Source organism: Crotalus tigris, unplaced genomic scaffold (genome assembly GCF_016545835.1).
Source record: "Crotalus tigris isolate CLP2741 ecotype Arizona unplaced genomic scaffold, ASM1654583v1 scf7180000019016.1132606, whole genome shotgun sequence".
NCBI classification, from domain to species: domain Eukaryota; kingdom Metazoa; phylum Chordata; class Lepidosauria; order Squamata; family Viperidae; genus Crotalus; species Crotalus tigris.
In genome coordinates this window covers 1,007,565-1,029,813 of record NW_024097330.1, presented here as the reverse complement: position 1 = coordinate 1,029,813, position 22,249 = coordinate 1,007,565, and the positions used below count along the sequence as shown (strand labels likewise).

General features: G+C 38.5%; 1 protein-coding gene across 7 annotated transcripts in view; it reads left to right on the top strand.

The window, feature by feature from the left end:
• The first annotated feature begins 2,725 nt into the window (after window positions 1-2,725).
• The window catches only part of RAI2 (retinoic acid induced 2), a 129,654-nt gene continuing 110,130 nt past the window's right edge, over window positions 2,726-22,249 (top strand). For 4 of the 7 annotated variants that reach the window (XR_005558555.1, XR_005558556.1, XR_005558553.1 and 1 more), the window contains exon 1: window positions 2,727-3,004. The gene's annotated coding sequence lies outside the window, so the exon portion shown is untranslated. Of the gene's footprint in view, window positions 3,005-22,249 lie in introns of all 7 variants that reach the window. The other 3 variants (XM_039358411.1, XM_039358412.1, XR_005558557.1) reach the window with 2 other exon arrangements.

The following is a 22,249-nucleotide window of genomic DNA, read 5'->3' as shown; positions in this document are numbered from 1 at the left end:
GTGAAACTGACCATGGCAAACTTGTGAAAACATCAGCATCAGATATGTAAACAAAGCAACCAGCTGCTTTTTTATGTATTTTAAATTAAGAACAATGCCTTAAGCGAGAACTAGATTTGATTATTTCTGACATATTTCAAGTACGTTTTAGGTTGTTCTTCTTTGTGGGCAGCCGTTTAATATAGCCAATGAAGCAAGACAATTGTAACATGTCACATTCAAAAAAATCTAACATAGCATTATTCTCTTGCAAGACAGGGAGAAATTATCAGGTAGAGTTTTTGCACGCAGAATTCTTCAAATACAAGCCTTGCTATATGCACAATGTGGTGGTTCAGTGGTAATCATGACCATAATATAGCAAGGGCTAGAAACTGCCCAGTACTACAGGCATATTCCCTCTCATCTTGTCCTTGATGACTTCCCTTCATAGCTATTTTGGTTTTGATAGGAGTGAACAAGTACTATACATCTGCTCTCATATGCTTGCCCAGTGCCTCACACTCTGGTCAGATATTATGTTATCTTTATATCATTGTGTGCAAAAACAAAAAAACCCTGTGACCTAACTTTGTTTCACATAACAAAGCATTGCTTTGTTGCCAGGTTGTTTTTACACACAATGACTACAGCAAGAGGGTGAGCAAGTGAGGGAATGAAAGAGTGCACAAAACAAATAAGTAAATGAAAGAATGAGCAAGACATATTAATACAATGGGACAGACAAGCAAGTGAGAAAGAGAAGAAAATAAGAGAGAGCATCAGAAACCATAGAGTAAGTGCAAGAAACAGAAGAGGGAAAAGTAAGAGCAATAATGAAACAAGAGGAAACATGAGGGATGAAAAAAGCAAGTTAGAGAAACTAGAGAGACAAATGAATGTAGAACTAGACATAGGAATAAGGGAGAAAAACCTTAACAAATGACAGGATGAGAGAGCAAGCAAGACAGAGAGATAACCCAAGAATATTCTGTGGGATAAGAGCTCTTTTGCAGTACATGACAGTGCATGGCAAGGATCTTGTGGAAATATTACTACCATCCACTTTCCTTTAACATGGCCTGCATTAATCTTTAGGGAAGCCCCACTGAGAGGTGCACTAGTACAATAGGCTGGAATTACTATGGATGTTACCCTATAGCAGATGTCACCAACCTTTCTTGGTTGGCAGACCAGAGGGAAAGGAAGGGGGCAGCATTTTACACGCATGCAAGAATGTGCTCACGAATAGGGCTGTGAGCATGCACACGATGCAAATGGGGTGGTGCTAGCACCCATGTGACACTCGCAAGCCCTGCCCCGTTCTTGCATGGCTTGGCATCCTATTTTCGCACCCCATTTTTGTGCCCCACGGCATGGCAGCATCCCATTTTCACAGCCCAAGGTGCGGCATCATCCTGTTTTTGCGCCCCATGGCTGCGGCATCCTGTTTTCACACTCTGCGGCCATGGCGCTAGCATGAGTGGGGGGTGTACACACATGTGTGCGCACTGACCAGCCTGTCCCATGGCCAGCAGGCCACAGCGCAGTAGTGGGCTATGGCCCACAGGTTGGAGACCCCTGTCCTATAGGCCACTGGACATAACAGGCTCCCAGAAGAACTCAGTCCAATGATAAATCCTCTTACACACAGGTTTTTGGAAACATGTTCATCTAATTCTTTTTCTTATTATGCTAATGGTATCTTTAATCAGAAAAACTGCTATCTGCAATGGTACTTCTGCAATGTATAGAAGGTCTAGAGCAGAGGTCCCCAACCTTTTGGGCACAAGGGAGAGAGGTTTTTCCGTGGACCAGGGGGTGTGTGGTTTTGTGTGCTGCCTGCATGTCGCGGATGGGGCTCTGCTTGTTTGTGCGGACCGGTTGCTGGCATGCCACGGTCCAGTACTGGTCCATGGACCGGGGGTTAGGGACCTATGGTCTAGAGTCCTAAAAATAAGTTAGTTTAAGTGTGGCTAGAATGATTCATCTTACTAAAACAGAATTTATACTAACTTTAGTTTATAAACTATCTTGGGCTATATTTTCAAGCAATTAAGGAAAGTAGCAAACATCCCACCGCTGAGATAGCTTGCCATGATTGTGTACTACAACACATTATGGGAAGATTGGAAGTTGATGAAATTAGATAGCCCAGGCGATTTCTCGTAGTGATTTTTAAGGCAACAAATCCTTCGCTCACATATACGGGCCATTCCAAATAAAATATACGACCTCTGGGTATCCCTATGGTGACCATTTCCAGCTTTATAGCCATTTCTCTTTACTTTGCCTCGCGGTCGTTCCCCTTTTCTTCCGGCTTCTTTTTCGCTCTGCCCTCTCGGTCCCTTCTCAGAACATCAGCAAAGAAATACAATCCTACCTTCCTCCTCCTCCACGGAGTAACGCCACTCTTCGCAATCCAACTGTCTCTCGAAAATGCATTTGCCTGGGAGGAGGGGGAGGAGGGGAAAGGGCGCGTGCCCGCCTACTGCTTGCGCGCCCCAAGCAGAGGTCAGTGGCGCGTGCCAGCTCCCGCTCTAGCCTTAGCCTCTCCCGCCGATGGCAGGCATGCGCCCTAGTCATCCACCACCAATTTGGAGGCGGGCACAGGCGCTGAGCTTATTACTGTCCTGCCCCGCCTCTCTTCCCTCCCCAGAGAGAGCGAAAGACTGACGGAAACCAGGGTTACTCAGACGTCAGACAGCAGCGGTGGTGGCAGCAGTAAGAGGGAGGAGGAGGAGGAGGAGGAGGAGAGGAAGACAGCAGGCCTGGGCAAAGCAGGACAGGGAAGGACGCCTGATAGTGGACGTATATTGGTTCCTCCTTCCCAATCCGGAGCCGCTGGCAGAGCCTGACAGATACGTATGCTACAGGGACACGGAGGGAAGGGAGGGGGTCCGTCATCTGTTCCAGCTGCAAGAGGGGAGAAAAGGCTGCTGCTGCTGCTGCTGCTCTGTTGGCGAGGTTGCCCGGTCCACTGAAACAGCTAAAAAAAAAACCAAACCCAGGCGAAGAAGCGGAGGTAAGGGGCTTTGAGATCGGAAACAAATGGGGGAACAACTCCGGAGCTAGAAAAGAGAATTGGGAGATATGTCGCCGCCGTTCTCCTTCCCTTTCCAACGCCTCCCCCTGCCGACGCTGTGAGCTGGGAAGGGAGGAGGACTCGGGAACTGAAGGTTAAATCAGGCGGAGCAGGCGCAGGTTTGCCTGCTGCGGGGACGGAGTGATTTGGTGCTGAACTGGGCAGACCCTGCAGGGCGGAGTGGCGGACAGCCCGTGAGTGACAGGTTGCTGAAGCTCAGGGCGGAAAGAGCATTCCAGCTCCGGGCCAGAGGATGCTCAGTAGAGACCCGGGAGATGAGAAGGCAAAACTGTTTGTGCATTTGAATGGGACTAGATGAAACCATGGTGGAGGAAGACCTTGCCCACTGTAATTCAGACTCATCTTCATCCGATTTGGTCTGGGAGGAGGAGAGTAGGATTGTTGTGAAGCATCCATTTTGCCATATGATGGGTCTTGAAAGAGGGCAAGCTTAGTTTTCAAAGGGATGCTTTGGACATCTCTAACTGCCTGTTCCCTGAAGATTCTTTCTTTGGCAGGCATTGCTGTGAAGTTTTATTTTTGCTAAATTATTTGGAGAAGGAAAGGGGGTAAACTCCCAGCACCTGACTTTTGATGTAGTAGTCCCAAATTTGATCTGAAATATCTGCATGCATTTTTCAAGAATGGGTCTTCTATGCTGTTTCTCAGCATAGAATGAGGAAAGAAAAGAAATCTAAAAGGTAACTTTAAAATATGAGAACGACATAGCTTTTACTGAAACAATGTACATAATCAACTAATTATATTGTATCTTTCCATGGTTATGCTTCTATGGTAAAAAGTTGAACCAATGAATTTGGATCCACTTGTGTTTGCCCCCCACCCCCAATGAATTTATCTAATAAAATAGCGGTTATTGTTTCTCGCTCTTCACTGAAAGAGGCCTGGATATTTAGTGAAATGAAATCTGATTGCATTTGCTGTTTAGGGTTAGAAATGTTGCCAAACAGCTGCTGCTTTGTGTTTCAATTGCTGAGGTCCCAGGAGTGGGTTTTGGACAGGGGCATGGTTTGTAAACGATGAAGTCAGGGAGACAAGGGTCAAGTGTAGATTTATGGGTCAATAGTTCTCCTTCTGCTAAACTTTAAGAAATAATCATTTGGAAAAAATGGTAAAATACCACAGAAAAGGCTTTTAATGTGTAACATTTTACCAATAGTAACATTTCCTTTGAATTTGAATTTGCATTCATAGTTTTCCTTTAATTTCACCTTGGGTTTATTTGTTTGTTTTGGACAAAATAATTGTACAGTTTTGTTTTCTTATATTTAATAGATTTAATGTTCTTTATTTTGATGATTGAAGCATATGTAAACACAAGAAAATGTTTTTAATAATACCTTGCGTAATAAATATTGCAGAAAAATAAACATTGCATTTATCACATTTTGTCTTTTTTGAGCTGTATTATGTTCTTTTATTTCTAATGGTATGCATTTGCTTTTTAAAGTAAATTGCTTTTAAGAAAAAATATTTTAGGAATATTTTGTACTAAATTTCTATTTTTCTTGCTGCATTATATTTTATTCTTGAAAGGTTTTAAAATAAGAATAGTACTTAGCACTAGATAAATTTATTTTAAAATGTTTCAGAAAGAGAACATAATAGCACCCATATATTCCCAGTTTCAGCACATCTTGCTTACTATTTTTGTTCTTAAAAGTATATTTGGTTTGTTTGGTTTTTCTATATTATATGTTCAGGAATGGAGATAAGAGGTCTTGTCTGTGAAATGGAATATTGAAGATGAGCACAGAAAGTTCTGTTGGATCCAACAAAGCATGGAAGTTGTTTACAAAATAAAAATATGTTTTATCAGACTTGTGATAGTCTGGAGGAAACAGCAAACTTAGTCATTCCCTTTAATATCTGTACTACAGATCTACTGCCAGAGACCTACTGAATTGTCCCTTAGACCAAATTAAAAATTGTAAATATAAGAGAGTCAGAAGGTGAAGTTGTGGTCTTCAACATTTCATAGCAATGAAAATGTGTCAAAAAATCTGGGCTATTTCCATTGCAAAAATTGCTAATTGAAGAATAGAGAAGCCAGTAGAAATAAAGTAAGAATGCATATCATTATCTTTTCCAGAGAAGGAGAAATGGATTTCACTTACAGGTGAATCTTGAAAATAGTTGCAGTTTACATACAATAGCATATTCTATTATCAGGGAAGAAAACAATTATGTTAAAATTGTTACAAAGCAGCACAGTATGCCAACCAAAAATAGGGCAGCTCAAGAATAATATTAGATGAAGATCACCAGGAATTTGGTTTGTCTTGAGTGAAATCAAAGTGCTCCCACTTCTAACATTGCAACAAGTACCCAAGACTAGATAAAAATTACCATAGTAAAGAATATCCTTGAAACTGGACAATTAATGTTTGGTTTCAAGGATAGCCATACATTTTTGGAAAATGACTTCAAATTTCTCCGTGAATCAAGGCTATGCCCAAGAAATGCTGAATTATGAGCAATTAATTGCTTGATTGTTAACTTGACCATTATGCAGAAAACAGCCTAGTTAGTGCAAAAAATGCTACTGTTATTATGGATGTCCTGTCACCATATACACTGTTAGAAAAGTGATAACTTTTCACACTTTCCACTTCATAACTGTGGATTGACCAGACTAAGGTTTTTATGTCTGTTTATTAGCAGTATGGCTGCTCTTAATCAGTTACACATTATAAAATGATATTTTGGGAAGTCCCTATTAGGTTATGATTAGAAGGTATCAATGATCTTCTTAATGCATGGAAATAACAGATGAACAATCAACACATTTTGTTCCTAATGTCACCAACTTTTTATCAGCTGGAACTACTACTTTTCAGAACAAGAAGCTGATGACAAAACTTTGAGCCAAAGTTTCTGAGGAATGTAATTAATACAAAGAATGTAATTAATGTAATCAAGGTCCCTTCCAACTTATTATTGTTGTTGTTGTTGTTGTTGTTGTATGTATTGAGCATCAAAATGCAGAAATCCAGTTTATCTGAGTTCTTTAATACCAAAAATGCCAATAGTCTATGAGAGTTGGTGATATTTTATTATTTATTTGAATTTATTTGTCTAATGAAGTTTATAGTGAACAATTGGATTTTCAAAATAATAACATAATGATAGCTACTGATTCTTTTTTTAAATAAACAAAACTGACTCCAGTTATGCCTAAACTCAATTAAAAACCACCTAGATTTTATTGATACAAATTTATATAAGATGTTTATATATGCAAAACTATAAATAGATTTGAGGAATTTTGTGCAGCAAAAATATATACTACAGTAATTATTGCACATAAGCCATATGTGTAATAATAATAATAATAATAATAATAATAATAATAATAATAATAATAATAATAATAGAATAGAGCTGGAAGGGACCTTGGAGATCTTCTAGTCCAGCCCACCGCTTAAGCAGGAGAACCTATACCATCTTAGACAAGTGATTGTCTAGCCTCTTCTTAAAAATCTCCAGTGATGGAGCATCTACAATTTCTGGAGGCAAGCTGTTCCACTGGTTAATTGTCCTCACTATCAGGAAGTTCTCCTTAATTCTAGGTTGCTTCTCTCTTTGTTCAGTTTCCAACCATTGTTTCTTGTCCTTCCCTCTGGTGCTTTGGAGAATAACGTGACCCCCTTGTCTTTATGGCAGACCCTCAAATATTGGAATACTGCTATCATGTCGCCCCTGTTTCTTCTTTTCTTTAGACTAATCAAACCCAAGTCCTGCAGCCATTCTTCGTATGTTTTACTCTCCAGGCCTTTGATCATCTTAGTTGCTCTTCTCTGAATTTTTTCTAAACTCTCAACATCTTTTTTTGTGATATGGTGATCAAAATTGGCTGCTGTATTCCAGGTGCGGTCTTACTAGGGTTTATAAAGCAATACTAATACTTCACGTGATCTTGATTCTATGCCTCTGTTTATACAACCCAGGATTGTATTAGCTTTTTTGACTGCTGCTGCACACTGCTGACTCATGATTAAGTGAGGACTCCAAGGTCCCTCTCACAGTTACTGTTTTTAAGCCAGGTCTCGCCCAGTCTGTACTTGTACCTTTGATTTGTCCTGCCTAAATGTAAAACTTTGCTTTTCTCCAGATGTCAGCTGTGTAGAGACTTGACCCTCATGACTGATTGTTTCATACAAGTGGTCCTTGGTGCTATCTAGGCTTGGTTGTTTTCTTGCAGATGTTTCATTACCTAAAATAGGTAACATCAACATGATGGTGTTACCTTGTTTGGGTAATGAAATGTCTGCAAGAAAACAACCAAGCCTAGAGAGCACCAAGGGTTCCTCATTTCAACCTTGAGCTACAAATATTCTCCTTTATCAGTTTCATATGAATGCTTGAGTTCCATGCCATATGACTTCAGCAGATCACACCCTTTTTTAAATTTCTTCCACTTTCTCTTTTTAATAATAATTCAAAGCATTTTAATACAGAAATAAGTTCTGTTTTTAAGCTTTATTTTTATGCATGAAAATTATTTGTAGCAATATGTCTTTTCTCCAGGTTTCTGCTCATATATGTGTTTCTTTATAACTTTTTTAATTACTAAGCTATTGTGGTCTGAAGTTCCATTTTACTAGTTATTCCTTTCTGCTCTACTGCTCTCTGACACAAGTATCTTAAATGTTTAGCAACTAGAGTCCCCACATCCCTTGATACATTACAGAATAAGTATAGAAAGATTCTTTTATATTTCATGTAAGGGCCAAATTTGTCTCTTGAAGGATGATAGAATATTGCTATATGCTTTCTGTGGAAAAATTCCACAGATGTCATCTGAAGAAGACTTTAGTTTTTTAGAGAATAGCTCAGAAGGCTGAGCAGGAATGTGAATTAATACTGGAAGGGATGAAAGCATGTTAGCTGGATAAAAGCTCAATTTAGTGACATACAATTAATGCTTTTCAACTATATAATAATTTACTATGTTTTGTAAATCTTTGATTAAACACTGATGACTTTAATTTGAAGAAGTTTGGGTCAAAGTAAAGATATTTCATTTTCATGCAATTGACAATGGAAAATTTGATTATATTGCATTGAGAATTAATATTTGTAAAGGAGATCATAAGTAATCTGAAATCAAGTTCTGTAAATGGATTCTGTTTTCATAATAAACATTAGGCTGCCATATTTGGCAATTGAACCATTCCTCCCAGGTGCACTTTTATTACTATGTAATAAAAATCACTGTGTGGCTTGCTAAAAGAGGGAATGGTATCTAAAATCCTTGAATTATGTAAATATTTCTGCCAAAAAGCATTGATTATCTCTAACTCAATAATCTCTAATTCATCATGCAGTAATATTTTATACCACTTACAGCACAGAGTATCAGAATTCATAATTTACTGAGTTACTTCTGTGGGGTTTTGTTTTCTATTTTTAGGTGGGGAAAGAAAGAATTAAAATATTTTATCCAAATGCAGATTGTATTTAATATTCTTTAGCCATTGCCTGAATCCTCTTGTGTCTGAATGTCTTGGGAGTTCAACTCATAGCTTATTTTAAATACTGAGAATGCCAGCTTGGCATTCTCAGATGCGTGGAGGTAACAACTCTCAAAATACCCAGGTAATGCAGTCTTCAAGGTTTGCATCCAAGTGACATAGATTTTTAAGTAAGTTGTTGCTACTACTATCCAAAATTTTTTTCCTCTTAACCTAACATTTTAATGTTATGATTGGAAACAATTTTCCTCCTATAACATTTGGTTTTAATGTGCCCTGATAGGCTTGGACTTTAAAGTGATTGGAAGAGTTAACAGTATAAATATAGACATTTATTTGCTTGCTTCTCAGTTTCTAATTTATTTTAACAGCTAGTTTCCTTGGGAGACAATGTTTGCCCATTGAGACAATTTCAAGAATTCAATCTCCTTTTTGAAAGATATTCAGTTTCCCTTTTGACCTTGCATTAGCTAAAATTTTATTGCATATTTAAGGCTAATTTTTGTCTCTTTCTTCATTAGGTTAAGAGTCCTTCTTTAAAATTATGACTGAAATTATGCTCATATAAATATATTATAGGTAGCCCTTGACTTATTACTGTAATTGAGCCTGGAATTATAATCATAAGTCATGCAGGTTGTTAAGTGGGTCACCATGTGACTGTGCTCGATGTTACTTTTTTCGTGGCATCTATTAAGCAAACACCATGGTCTGTAAGCAAATACAATGGGCTTTTTTCCCCTGGAAACCAAAAGTAAGTGCCAATTTATTATTGATGGCTAATTTGTCTGAATACCAGGCCTCCATGAATTCACTAATGTTCTTGGACTTGGACCTACCTAGATCTTCAACAGACACAATCCACAGGCACATAGGAATAATATCTATATACCATTCAAAATAGACAATCAAAAAACCAAAAAGGAAATAAAAAGATTAAAACACCTCCTCACCAGCAATCAACATCCAGATGAGCAGAGGTTATCACCAATATCAGGGGTCGTCAAACTTGGCGCTTTTATGACTTGTGGACTTCAACTCCTAGAATTCCTCACCCCTGACCAAGATTAACATTAGACCAACAATCAAGAAGCAAACAATATTTCAATCAAGGAACTATCAACAGAATGGTTGTGCACAACACAAACACAAACACTCCCATGCATGATAATTGCATACATTTGTTACATAGGAGGTTAGGTCATGCAAGTTTAGAATGCTGCAAAGAATGCCAGGCCTAGCAGAAGGACTACACATTAAGCAATGCAACACATATTTAGATTGTGCTATTTGTAAGGAGTCAAAGTCCAGAGTATATCTTATAAGTAAGAAAAGCTCAAAGCAAACAAACCAGAGTTTTGCAGTTAGTGCTCGCTGATTTAATTGGTCCTATGGTACCCTCTCTAGGAGGGGCTAGGTACGTACTAGTCTTAGTACATGACTACATCAGATACGGGTTTTGCTATTTATTAAAGAACAAAACAGAAGTTCTACAACAGTTCAAGCAATGGTGAACTGTGTAGAACGAACATATGGCCATAAAATATGCTAGCTGCAAACAGACGGGAACAGAGTTCATGTCTGACAATTTCCAAAAGTGGCTGAGGAACCTAGGCATAAGGCATAGATGTACGAATCCGTACTCACCAGCAGAAAATGGAGTGGCTGAATGGAGGAATGGCATATTACAAACCATGAAAGACTCACTGCTGGCAAATGCAGGAATGAGTAAAACATACTGGGGAGAAGCCATGAAAACAGCAAACTATCTAGTAAACAGGGTATGGAATGTTGTTATCAATGAAACTTCATATTAACTGTTATATGGAAGGAAACCTTCATTGGCTCACCTAAGGACATTTGGCAGTTATGCTTGGATGCATATTCCCAAAAGCACCAGAAGGAAGGGACAGAAAAAGGCCAGGAAACAGGTTTGTTGGATATGAGCCAGGTTCCAAAGGCTATAGATTCACAGATGGAACAAAGAAGGTTGTGATTTCAAGATCTACTAGTTTTGCAGAACAAAACAATTGGGACAGGGTGCATGCTAACATTGAGGTGTTCACGCCAACACGTAATGCTAGTTCTGAGGAAGGAGAAGCTACACAAAGCCCAATGAAGGAAAAAGAGAATAGCAGGTCAGAAATAATAGGAATAGAAGAGTATAGACCTGAGGTAAAGAGAGAAGTCACAGAAACACAGGAACAGATGATACCGAGGTGGTCTGAACATAGCAATAAAGGTGTACCTCCTGATCAGTTCTCAGCAAATGGGGTTAGAGCATGTAGTGTAAGGTATGAATCCCATAATTACCAAGAGATGTTATCATTGCCTAATGTAGAACAGGATAAATGGGAGGAGGCTATGAACAAAGAAATGGAGTGTATGAATGTGCATCAGGTGTTTACCCTTATGAGATTAACAGAAGGAAAATGTTGAATGCATAAATATGGCAATGGGAGAATGTATCGGGAGCTGAAGCAAACATGTAGACATAAAATACTGTAACGTCAGGGAGCTGTAAAGGATAAATTGATAAAGTTACAGCATTGTTCCACTGACAACAATATAGCCGATATATTGACTAAGTCTTTAAATGCAGGCAAGCATCAAGAGTGTATAACAGCATTTGGGTTAACAGCTGTTTAGCTTTAAATGTGAGGAGTGTTAAGGTACTGATTTAACAGCTAACCATTGTAATGTATGCAATGATGGGAATGACTCAGCAGGGTCTGTGTCTCTTTAAGAGCCTTTGTGTAAAGGGAAGGCTCTGCTGATGTGTTCTTTCTTCTTCCATTTCCTGCTGGATCTTGCTGTACTAGCTCGTGTATGTATATTGTTCCTGGTGTATGATATTGTAGATAGTGTAAGATAAACCACCATTTACTATAAACCAATGTTTACTATGTTTACTTCTGAGTTATCTCATGCAATAAGACTGTGCACGCTCTGATAGAGAGGAAGTAATTAACTCCATTATTCCTCCACCGCAATCTGCTTCTCAAATAACAACCAGATCACACAGAGACCCCCTGCTGGTCCTGATGATCGCTCGCTAAAGGAATTAAAGGAGAAGTTAGAGACTGATGCCTGGTTTAAAGATAACAAATCTATATTAAACTTAAGGGGAGGGCTAGCTTGGAAGGGTTCTAAGTTATACCTCCCAAATGGCCTCAGGCTCCAGGCATTGCAGTGGAGTCATGATGCTAAGCAAGTGGGTTACTTTGGTTTTTTAAAGACATTGCATCTGGTGCAAAGGCAAGAATGAAAAATGACATTAAGAGTTATGTTAACAGTTTATTTTATTTATTTTATTTAGTTTATGAGACTTATATACCACTTTAAGTGCAAGCACTCTCTAAGCGGTGTACACCAGTAAGCAATGTATGTATATATTTTACATTGCCCCCAACAATCTGGGTCCTCATTTTACCTACCTCGGAAGGATGGAAGGCTGAGTCAACCTTGAGCCAGTGAGATTTGAACCGCTGACCTGCTGAACACAGTCAGCTAAAGTGGCCTGCAGTTCTGCACTCTAACTGCTGTGCCACCTCGGCAGTTGTGCTGCCATGAAAAGGCATCCCGGAAAACCACCAGGTTTATTACCAGGTGGCTGATCCCTCTGAACCTTGGGAGAACATAGCCATGGATTTTATAGTGGAATTACCTGAGAGCAAGGGGAACATTGTAATATGGACTGTGATTGATCTATTTTCCAGACAGATGCATTTCATTGCTTGCTCGGGTCTTCCCTCTGCCCAGAAGCTAACCAAACTATTTTTGAAGCACATATACCGACTCCATGATGCCCCAAAGCAGATTATTTCTGAAGAGGGGTCCAGTTTATTGTGAAATTTTGGAGGGAGTTTGTTATAATGATTGGGTCCTCCCAGGGGTTATCATTAGCTTTTCATCCAAGTACTAATGGAGTTTCTGAGAAAGCTAATGCAATGGTGGAACAGTACTTTAGATGCTATGTAAATTACCAGCAGTCCAATTGGGCTGACCTGCTGCCTTTCGCATAGGTAGCCTAGAACAACACGGTGCACAGTAGCACTGGACTCACCTCATTTAAAATAGTAACAGATCGAGACTTTGTGCCCATGTCTGAGCATCCACAGGAACCTCCTACTTCCCAGACTCTGGACCCATGGGTGACATCCTTCCAGGGGGTTTGGGTGAATGTGAAGAAGGCATTGACCAAAGCTACCAAGGTTTACAAAGAACAAGCTGACAAACGACACTCCCCTCAGAAACCTTTTCATGTTGGACAATTAGTTTATCTTTCAATAAAATATTTAAGGTTAAAATTACCCAGTAGAAAATTGGGGCTGAAATTCCTTGGCTCTTTTCCTACCAGTAAAATCATTACCCCTGTCACAGTGGAATTGAAACTACTACGACTGTTGAGGAAAGTTCACCCTGTGTTTCATTGCAGTCTATTGAAACCTGTGTCAGAATCCTCTTTGAGACCTGTCCCAAGAAAGCAACCTGGTCCAATGGTGGTGGAGGGGGAGACACATTATGAAATTAAATGTATTCTTGATTCTAGGTTGTACAAGGAAAAGTTACAATACCTTGTTCAGTGGAAAGGTTACCCCCTTTCAGAAGCTACCTGGGTGAAATGTACAAATGTGAAAGCAAATAGATTGATAAAGAAGTTTTATAATAAATACCCTCACAAGCCTCAAGGGAATGCTTAACCTGCTTTTTCTTTTCCCTTCAGGAGACTCTCTCTCTTTCTGATGGGGAGCCAACTGTCAACTTTAAAATTGAGCATGGCTGTAGCCATTTTCCCTATTCATTTTTGGTTGACACATAAAAAGGGGAGAGGGGGAATTGCCAGGTGTTTGGCTAGTCAAAATATTCTTTTGTCCCATGGGAACCAGACTGCAGGCTGGGGTTTCGTAAAAAACCCGCCAAGATGTATTGGGCAATGTAGTTTCTTGCATAACTTTAGAGGTGGGTTTTCTTAACTTTGTATTGTGGAATTGTTACGTGTGTCTTAAGACTTGGTTTCACTTTTGACGTGCCAATACTTTGTAACTAATAAACATGTTCTTTGAGGAATTTCCAAGCCTCGGAGTTCTGCTTTATTTGTCTCTCTCTGTCAGAACCATCACAAGTACTACATCTACATGGAAGGAAGGAAGCAGTGGGTTACCACAAGGTTCTGTCTTAGGCCCAGTATTCTTCAATATGTTCCTAAATGACTTAGAGGAGGGAATAGAAGGGGATCTCATTAAATTTGCAGATGACACTAAGCTGGCAGGAATAGCCAACTTCCCAGAAGACAAGCTCAGAATCCAAAAAGATCTTGACAGACTTAAACAATGGGCCCTATCCAACAAAATTAAATTTAATGTGGAGAAAAGCAAAATTTTACAACTGGGCAGGAAAAACCAAAGTTACAAGTACAGATTAGGCGAAACCTGGCTCAAAAACAGTAATTGTGAGAAGGACCTTGGAGTCCTAGTAGACGATCACTTGATTATTACCAGCACTGTGCAGCAGCAGCCAAAAAAGCTAATACAATCCTGGGTTCTATAAACAGAGACATAGAATCAAAATTACCTGAGGTATTAGTACCGCTTTATAAAGCCTTAGTAAGGCCACATCTGCAATACTGCACATTACAAAAAAGATGTTGGGACTTTGGGGAAAAAAAAGTGCAAAGAAGAGCAACTGAGATGACTAAAGGCCTGGAGACTAAAACATATGAAGAACAGTTGCAGGATATTGGAATGGCCAGTCTAGAGAAAAGAAGAACTGGAGGGGAGGACATGATAGTAGTATTCCAGTATTTGAGAGGCTGCCACAAGGAGAAGAGGGTCAATTTATTTCCCAAAGCACCAGAAGGCAAGACAAGAAACAACCAATGGAAACTAATCAGGGAAAAAAGCAACCTGGAATTAAGGAGAAACTTCCTAACAGTGAGGACAATTAACCAGTGGAAAAGCTTGCCTTCAGACATTGTGGGTGCTTCATCACTCGTGGTTTTTAAGAAGAGACTGGATAACCACTTGTCTGAAATGATATAGAGTCTCCTGCTTGAGCAGGGTTATGGACTAGGAGACCCCCAAGGTCCCTTCCAGCTCTATTCTGATTGATTGATTGATTGATTGATTGATTGATTGATTGAAATTAGATCCCTATGACTTCACTTCACTTAAAACATTGTATAAGAGCTGAGAAAAATCCCCCTAACACTTGGAGAAAATGACTTGAGTTAGTTCCTAATAACCACTTTTATTACTATTCAAGGATGTGTATATATAACAAAATTTTAAAAAAATATGTCTGAAGCAGCAGCTAAAGTAAATCTTTTGTGTGCTGCTCAACTCTTTCTGGAGAGAAGATTGAAGAGCGTCATAAATAAGAACAAGGTCTAAGAGGAGATAATCAATCAGGCTTTATCCAGAGGTGGTTATTTTTTATCATTTTCAACCAGCAATGGGGGAGATGAGTCTCAGGCTTTTGCCTTTGTGAACTATGACAGGCTGTGAGATAGCCTTTTCTATTCTATTTCCTCCGTAGTCCTGCTGCAACCTTCACACAATTCATTTATTTTCATGAGAAAATCAGCTTGCTCTCCTTGAAAAATTCATAACTTTTATATGGCTGTTTGGAAAAGTTGCAAATTTATAGTTTGAGGTAAATCTAGCCTTTTACCAAAATTGAATATCAAATTAAGCAATACTTTACTTAAACATGGTGTATTGGCTAAATCACAATTGGTTGGGTTCACATATTAAGCTAAGCCATGCCTTGTCAAACAATATGCCTTGTCAAAACCCAGACTTCCAGTTTGATGTTGTAGTGACACAGACGCAGAAAGGCAGGGCTCTGCTTTCCGCGCCCGATTTCGCCCTGCTGAGGGCCCTAAAAGAGCCTAAAATTGCCCCAGAGAGGCGATGAGTAAGGAGGGGTGCCTTGTCGATCATGGAGAGACAGCGGTCGATCCGTTTGATCTGAGGAAAGGCCTCCGAACCAGCAGGGGGAAGACTGGCTGCATTCCTGTGGCCAGCCTCCAGCTACTGACAATTGAAGAAAGAAGCACTAATTAGCAGATCGTAAACAACATGTTTGGAACTGGGTGAGAATATTGATCTTTTCTTTACTATTTTACAACTGGATTTCCTGGAAAAGGCTCCCAAGAAGCTAAAAACCTCCAAACACGAGAAGGAAGGGGATTGCAGCCCCACCCTTCCAGAGTGGACAGAAATATTTAACATTGAAGTGGAAGTAATATAAAGCTATAGTTTTGACAAATTTGAGAACTGAGAAAATTGTTAAGATTTTCTCTTTGAAAGAATACTGGGGTGAAATACAAGAAATTAACCTTCTGTTTTAAGAGTCAGAAAATGGATATTTAATGATATCTAGTGGTGGATGAGAGTATAGCCCCATAGCTGCAATGACTGATGCAGGCCTGGCAAAAAGCCTAGAAATAGATAACCTAGCTTCTTTGTTGTTTCGTGACTTTTAACTCAACAGAGAACAGTTGGCAACAGAGAAAAATATTTTGGCATACTTACTACAGTGTGAGAACTTAATTGTTTTGAAACCTGTTGATCTTCTTGGATTATAAACATATATTGAACTCGACTTTTAATCTTAAGAACTATTTGGAGAGAAAGAAAAACTTGACTTCTGGCTACGTTTGTCTGGGGGAGGTTTTTGGATTGTTCTTAGGGTGGTTGAACATTTTGAACACTTTGAACATTTTGGATTATAAATTTTGGCTGATTGACAATTTCTGGATGCCTGAGCAGAAGGATTACTACAAAATATTGCTTTCAGTGGTGGACCTATATCCTGGAACCTATTGGATTATAAAGGCTACATATAAAGACCAGAAGAACCAGACGAGACTTTGTTCTATGGACATTAAGATTGGTGGTATTAGACAAGACTAGCATTCAGGGATCACAACAGTTCTGATAGAATATCTGGAGGGGGAAAATAAAATGGATCCTTTATATCTAGCCAAAAGTGGTAGGAAAACATACTTAATACTTCCATCTGAAGCCCCCAGCCAGATTTACCAGGGATCTTCAGGAGTGATGCCTCAAGAAGAAGTAAACATTTTACAGAAGGAAATACATTCTATGTTACAATTAATTCAGGAGACAATTATTTCACATAAAGAAGAGGCAAGAAGAAACCATGATGAGATTAAAACAATTTTGATAATATAAATGAGCAAATCTCTAACTTAAACTTGCAACTAGAAAGTTCCCAGAAAATGACTACAAAGAATGAACAAACAAGTCAGAAAACAGAAGATGAATTAGAGAAAATTGATCCAAAGACACAAGATATAAAAGAAGGGAAACATAAATTGGCACAGACAAATAAAAATCTGCAAGACTTAGTTACAACAATGGAAATGGAAAAGGCACCCTATTCTTTAGGTTTTCAAAATATACCTGAGGATAAAGATGAAGATTTTTAAAAATGGATTATAAAGCTGTTAGGGAAAATGCCAGAAATTGGGAGACAAAAAAATGAAAAGAGAAACTGAAGGAGAAGGAAAGTGAAAGTTGTTTAATGAATACAACTGGGCGGAATTCCCCCTCAAAAATATGATACTTAAATTGTTTTTCCCTTTCCAAGCAATATTCACAAAAACAGGAAGAATTTTTTGGTGATTAATTACTTTGACCTGGAAAGCCAATTGGCAAAGGAAGAAAGCTAGAGTTAGACTCAAAAAACAGATCTGACATACCAGATGGGGTATTATATGATCCAATATTTGTTTGAATTGGTCAAAAGAATAAATAGCACATAGATATAAATAGATTTTTATAATAAGAAAGATATGATTTATAATTAGAATAGCACCCTTTCTTTTGATATGGGAATTATAAAAACCCTAGGATGGCTTGTATAAATGAAATTTCCGGCTACACAAATGTAACTAATTTTGAGAAAATCATAATTGACAAAGATATTTTGAATACTGATGGGAAATTAAACTTAAACAAGAGCTCAAAAAACAGGACATTGATCTAATGAGACTTTAATTGCAAATACAATTTAAATATAAAGTAGTTAGAAAAGCAATTATAAATTGTTATTTGTATAACACTAGAAAAATATGAAGAGGATGTGTATACCTAATTTTATATGTATTAATAGTAGTAAGAACTGTATTTATTCAATGTTGAGAAAATGAAAACACTATGGGAAGAAGAGAGGATCGGGGGGGGGGAACACTGGATTGTGTAGCATTGAACAGATTTATAATGAAGAAGTTAAGATGAAACATTGAGTAACAAATGTACCTGGGCATCACGTTATTTACTAAGCATTTATGTTTTGTAATAATAGAAAATGAATAAAACATTTATATAAAAAATGCCTCGTCAAAACCCAATATACCATGTTACAGTTTAATGTGTAATATTTTCAGAAATTCATGGCCTTATAAGAGTACATCTTAGATCAAAGATACATCTTTTAACCAAGAAATATGTTACAGAAATAAATACAAAAGTTTACTATTTGTCACAATACCCTTCCTGCTATTATGTTAATTAAATATGAGTTAATTCAAATGATGTTTATAATTGGCTAAAGGAATATATTGGAACTGCCTGAAATGTAATTAAACATATCCTATGCTCTTTCAAATAAGTTTTAATTTCAGTTTAGTTTTTTTAATAGAAAAAGCTAATCATGGTCTCCTCCCCCAAGATGGCTGCTGAATGGTAGGAACTTTTTCCTGCCAATAACTTGTTGATTTTGTTGCCGAATCTGGTTCTTTGGTGGTGCTCCCTAGAGTTGAGTGGGAACATTTAGGAGTGACCCAAGATGATTTTTGGATGACCATGGACCCACTCAGGATGAGGAATCTTAAAGATTACAGTTCTTAGTGGGAACAATGGAAAATCAGGTCATCCATCTTTTCCTCTTGGCAGATTGTTCTCTTAAGCACACCTGAGGTTTAACTTCACTTTTTGAAGCTTTTGTTTTACTCTGTTCTTTCTCTTTAAAAGTTGATCAGTTGGTTGAATGCTGATTTATTTTAATCCCCTGCTGGAGTTTATCTGTGTTTTTTCCCTTTTCTGTTTGATTTGTGTTGTTATTTTGAATATGTTCGTGGGTGGTGAAAATATTTTCACTTGATTTATATCTGTATTGCACTCTCACCACAGGGATTTTACATTTTATTAATTTGCAAAACATTTGGAGTTCAATTTTTAAATTTTCTTTTAATTTTGGATCAAAATATCCAGAAAATATCTTTCCTCTTTCTTTATGTACTTTTTTTTACTCTGAGTATTACTTCAACATTTTCTGTTTACTCTGCTCTCATATCCATCATTGCTAAGTTAAAACAACAACTTATCAGATTACAGACAACCAATATAACTGGTATCTGAAAAAAAGACCATACAATCCCTAGTTCAGGGGTAGGCAACCTTGGCTCTTTTATGACTCATGAACTTCAACTCCCATAATTCCTGAGCCAGCCATGCTGAGGGGAAAGGGAGAGGTTTCCAAGGTGAGCCATGCTGGCTCAGGAATTCTGGGAGTTGAAGTCCACGAGTCATAAAAGAGCCAAGGTTGCCTACTCCTGCCCTAGTTGAAAGTTTTTTTAAAAAAAAAAATTGATGAAATGATAATGGTCGCAAAAAATGTTCAGATGCAACTAACTGTAGAAAAATCAGATCTATAAAAGGATTTGTCCAAAAGTAGAAAATTTGGTGGTGCTTCAAAGAAATATAGATCTTACAGACTCAGTACTAACTGAGTGGGTTGTACATGCTTTCCTGAAGTTCAAGCCTACATTCTTTTAGAATAGCAGAAAACTGACTGGGTGATAAATTACTTTACCCTAAGAGGATTGGAGGGGATTGGAGAGTGGATTTATCATATTTAACTGGAAGACAACTTCATTTGGATTTTTTTGGGAAGATAGATCGATTTCAGAGAATGGCCTTATTATATTTAACCAGACAGCAATGGATAAGAGATGGTATTAAGAAACATATGTGCATAAATAATAATAATAATAATAATAATAATAATAATAATAATAATAATAATAATAGTAATAATAATAGTAATAATAATAATGTTAGAAGGGACCTTGGAGATCATCTAGTCCAACCCCCTGCTCAGGCAGGAAACCCTATAACATTTCAGACAAATGGCTGTCCAGTCTCTTCTTTAAAACTTCCAGTGTTGGAGCATTCACAGTTTCTGGGGGCAGGTTGTTCCACTGATTAATTGTTCTAACTGTCAGATAGACATGGGAGGGCTAATTCAGAAAATGAAACTAGAGAAGAGCCTTGTCTTCCTTTTAAAAATCTGAACACTCATGGAGAAAACATCCAATCAGGTAAAGGCCTAAGAGATGACCAATATAATTACAGTCTGCAAACTAACCGGGTTACCTTACAAATTTATGACAAGAGAGTGAATGGAGCAGTGTTTCTCAACCTTGACAATTTTAAGGCATGTGGACTTCAACTCTCAGAATTCCACAGCCAGCAATGCTGGCTGTGGAATTCTGGAAGTTGAAGTCCACATGCCTTAAAATTGTCCAGGTTAAGAAACACTGGAATAGAGGGTGTTGAGGTAATAGAGAAGCTGTTAAGCTGTCCCTGAGCCAGCTGCTTCGCTGTGAGAGATCTTCTACATGCAGAGTGGCTGCCAGCAAGAAGGCAATATATGAGAATTCTCCTATCGTTTAAGCAGCCCACAATTCCCTCCATGCTCTTTAAAATGAAGCCCTTTCTGAGCCTTTTCAATATTCCCAATAAGGGTTTTTCGCTCAGATAAAGTGTGTTCACTCCTGAAACAGCGTCATCAAGAGGGAACTGTTGCTTTACATCCAGGCTGCAACAGCCCTTACACTGCTAAGCCTGAGGCTGCTGCAACTGAATTGACCCTGAGAAAACAAAGGAGCGATATACAAACAACGTTAACTACAGCTGCAGGAACTGTTGAAGATGTGCCAGAAAAAATGCTGATTGATCTATTCAGTGCACTGCCGGAACCTGAGCAAGTTAATATCATTCAAAGATTGGATGACCTAAAAGAGACACTGACAACAACTCAATTTACAGCAAAGCCTCTATTTAAGTTGACTCCACTAATCACACAACCTTATGACAATATACTTAATCAACTTATTTATCTGAAATGGCAAAAATTTCGGCTTATCTGAAAGATCAATCGCAAGAGAAATATATTTTGGTGTGGAAAAGATGGGTGAATTTTATACAGAATAAATATGAGATTAGAAAGTATTACTTAGCTTTTGAATAATCTATGTTTAAGGGTAATGGTTAGAATCTCTGTTTTTATGTACTGGAGTTAAAGTATTTAAAATTTTGTTTTTGGGATGTATGTATAATTGCTTGATGTTCATTTAAGTTGTATGTTTTTTGTTGTTTTTAACCCTGTATTCAGCTCTGGGAAGGAGGGGGGAGGGTGATGGCGGGGTGGGAGGGGGGGAGTATTTTATTGTAAAACTTTAAAAATTCTCAATAAATAAATATATATATATATACTTAATCAACAATCTGCCTTTACCTCAATAGTAAAAAAAGGTAGCGTCACACAGACGGACAGTGGGGTAACTCCACTGACTGACCCTGCCTCTGAGAAACAACTGAAAGACAAAGGGCTTCATCACACAGTGACTCCTAAGCCGACAAACACTAAGGATATAATCCAGCTTCCATCCTCATTTGACTTAGAACAGTGGTTCTCAACCTGTAGGTCGGGACCCCATTTGGGGTCGAACGACCATTTCACGGGCATCACCAAACAACGCAGTCCGCCATTCCCCCCCCCCTTTTCCTTAGCTGTGCTACTCCCTTTTATTCTATTGGCTTTTGAAAGCCAATAGAATAGAATCTCTTGAATAGAGTCTAATTCTATTGGCTTTCAAAAGCACCAGTTGAGTAGTCCTCGACTTACGACCGGTTGAGTAGTCCTCGACTTACGACCGGTTGGGGGTCGCAGCATTAAAAAGGTTGAGAACCACTGACTTAGAAGTTCCCACAACATCTCCCTACAAGATGAATTCTCAGCTATGCCCCTCCAAAAATGGACATAAATCTACATTTGTAGATTTAAGCCAGAGTACCTGCCCATTTGAAAAAAAATTATTCCTGGAGCAAGGGCAGAGGCACACTGACAATCAAGATATAGAGGAGCAACAACATGTTCTGTAACCCACGAGAAGAAATACCGAACCTCACAACTACTGTGTTTATATGGGAAGCATAGATGATATCGACCCCGCTCCAATGTCAAGTTGACATCTGGCATTTTTACCATCTAGCCAATCAACCAAGCCAGACCACCTTGCCTCTGAGAAGCCCATACAGATGATGATCTGGAACATACCCAGCTGGAAACGGATGGTCAATAGTGGACTAATGAGCTTTCTCCCTAGATTTGATGTAATAGCCCTTCAAGAAACCTGGTTAACCGAAGTGGATGAACCAGTACAACTGCCAGGTTTTCAGGAATGGGCCTGCCCAGCCCAAAAAACAAAGAACAAAGGGAGACCCTCTGGTGGGCTATGCATTCTTATAAAGCAAGAGTTGCAATGGCAGGGGGAGAAACTATATAATGAAGATAAGTATTCGTACTTCCTAGCTGTTAAATTTGAATATGAAAAGTTTGAGTTAATACTGGTAAATGTATATATCCCACC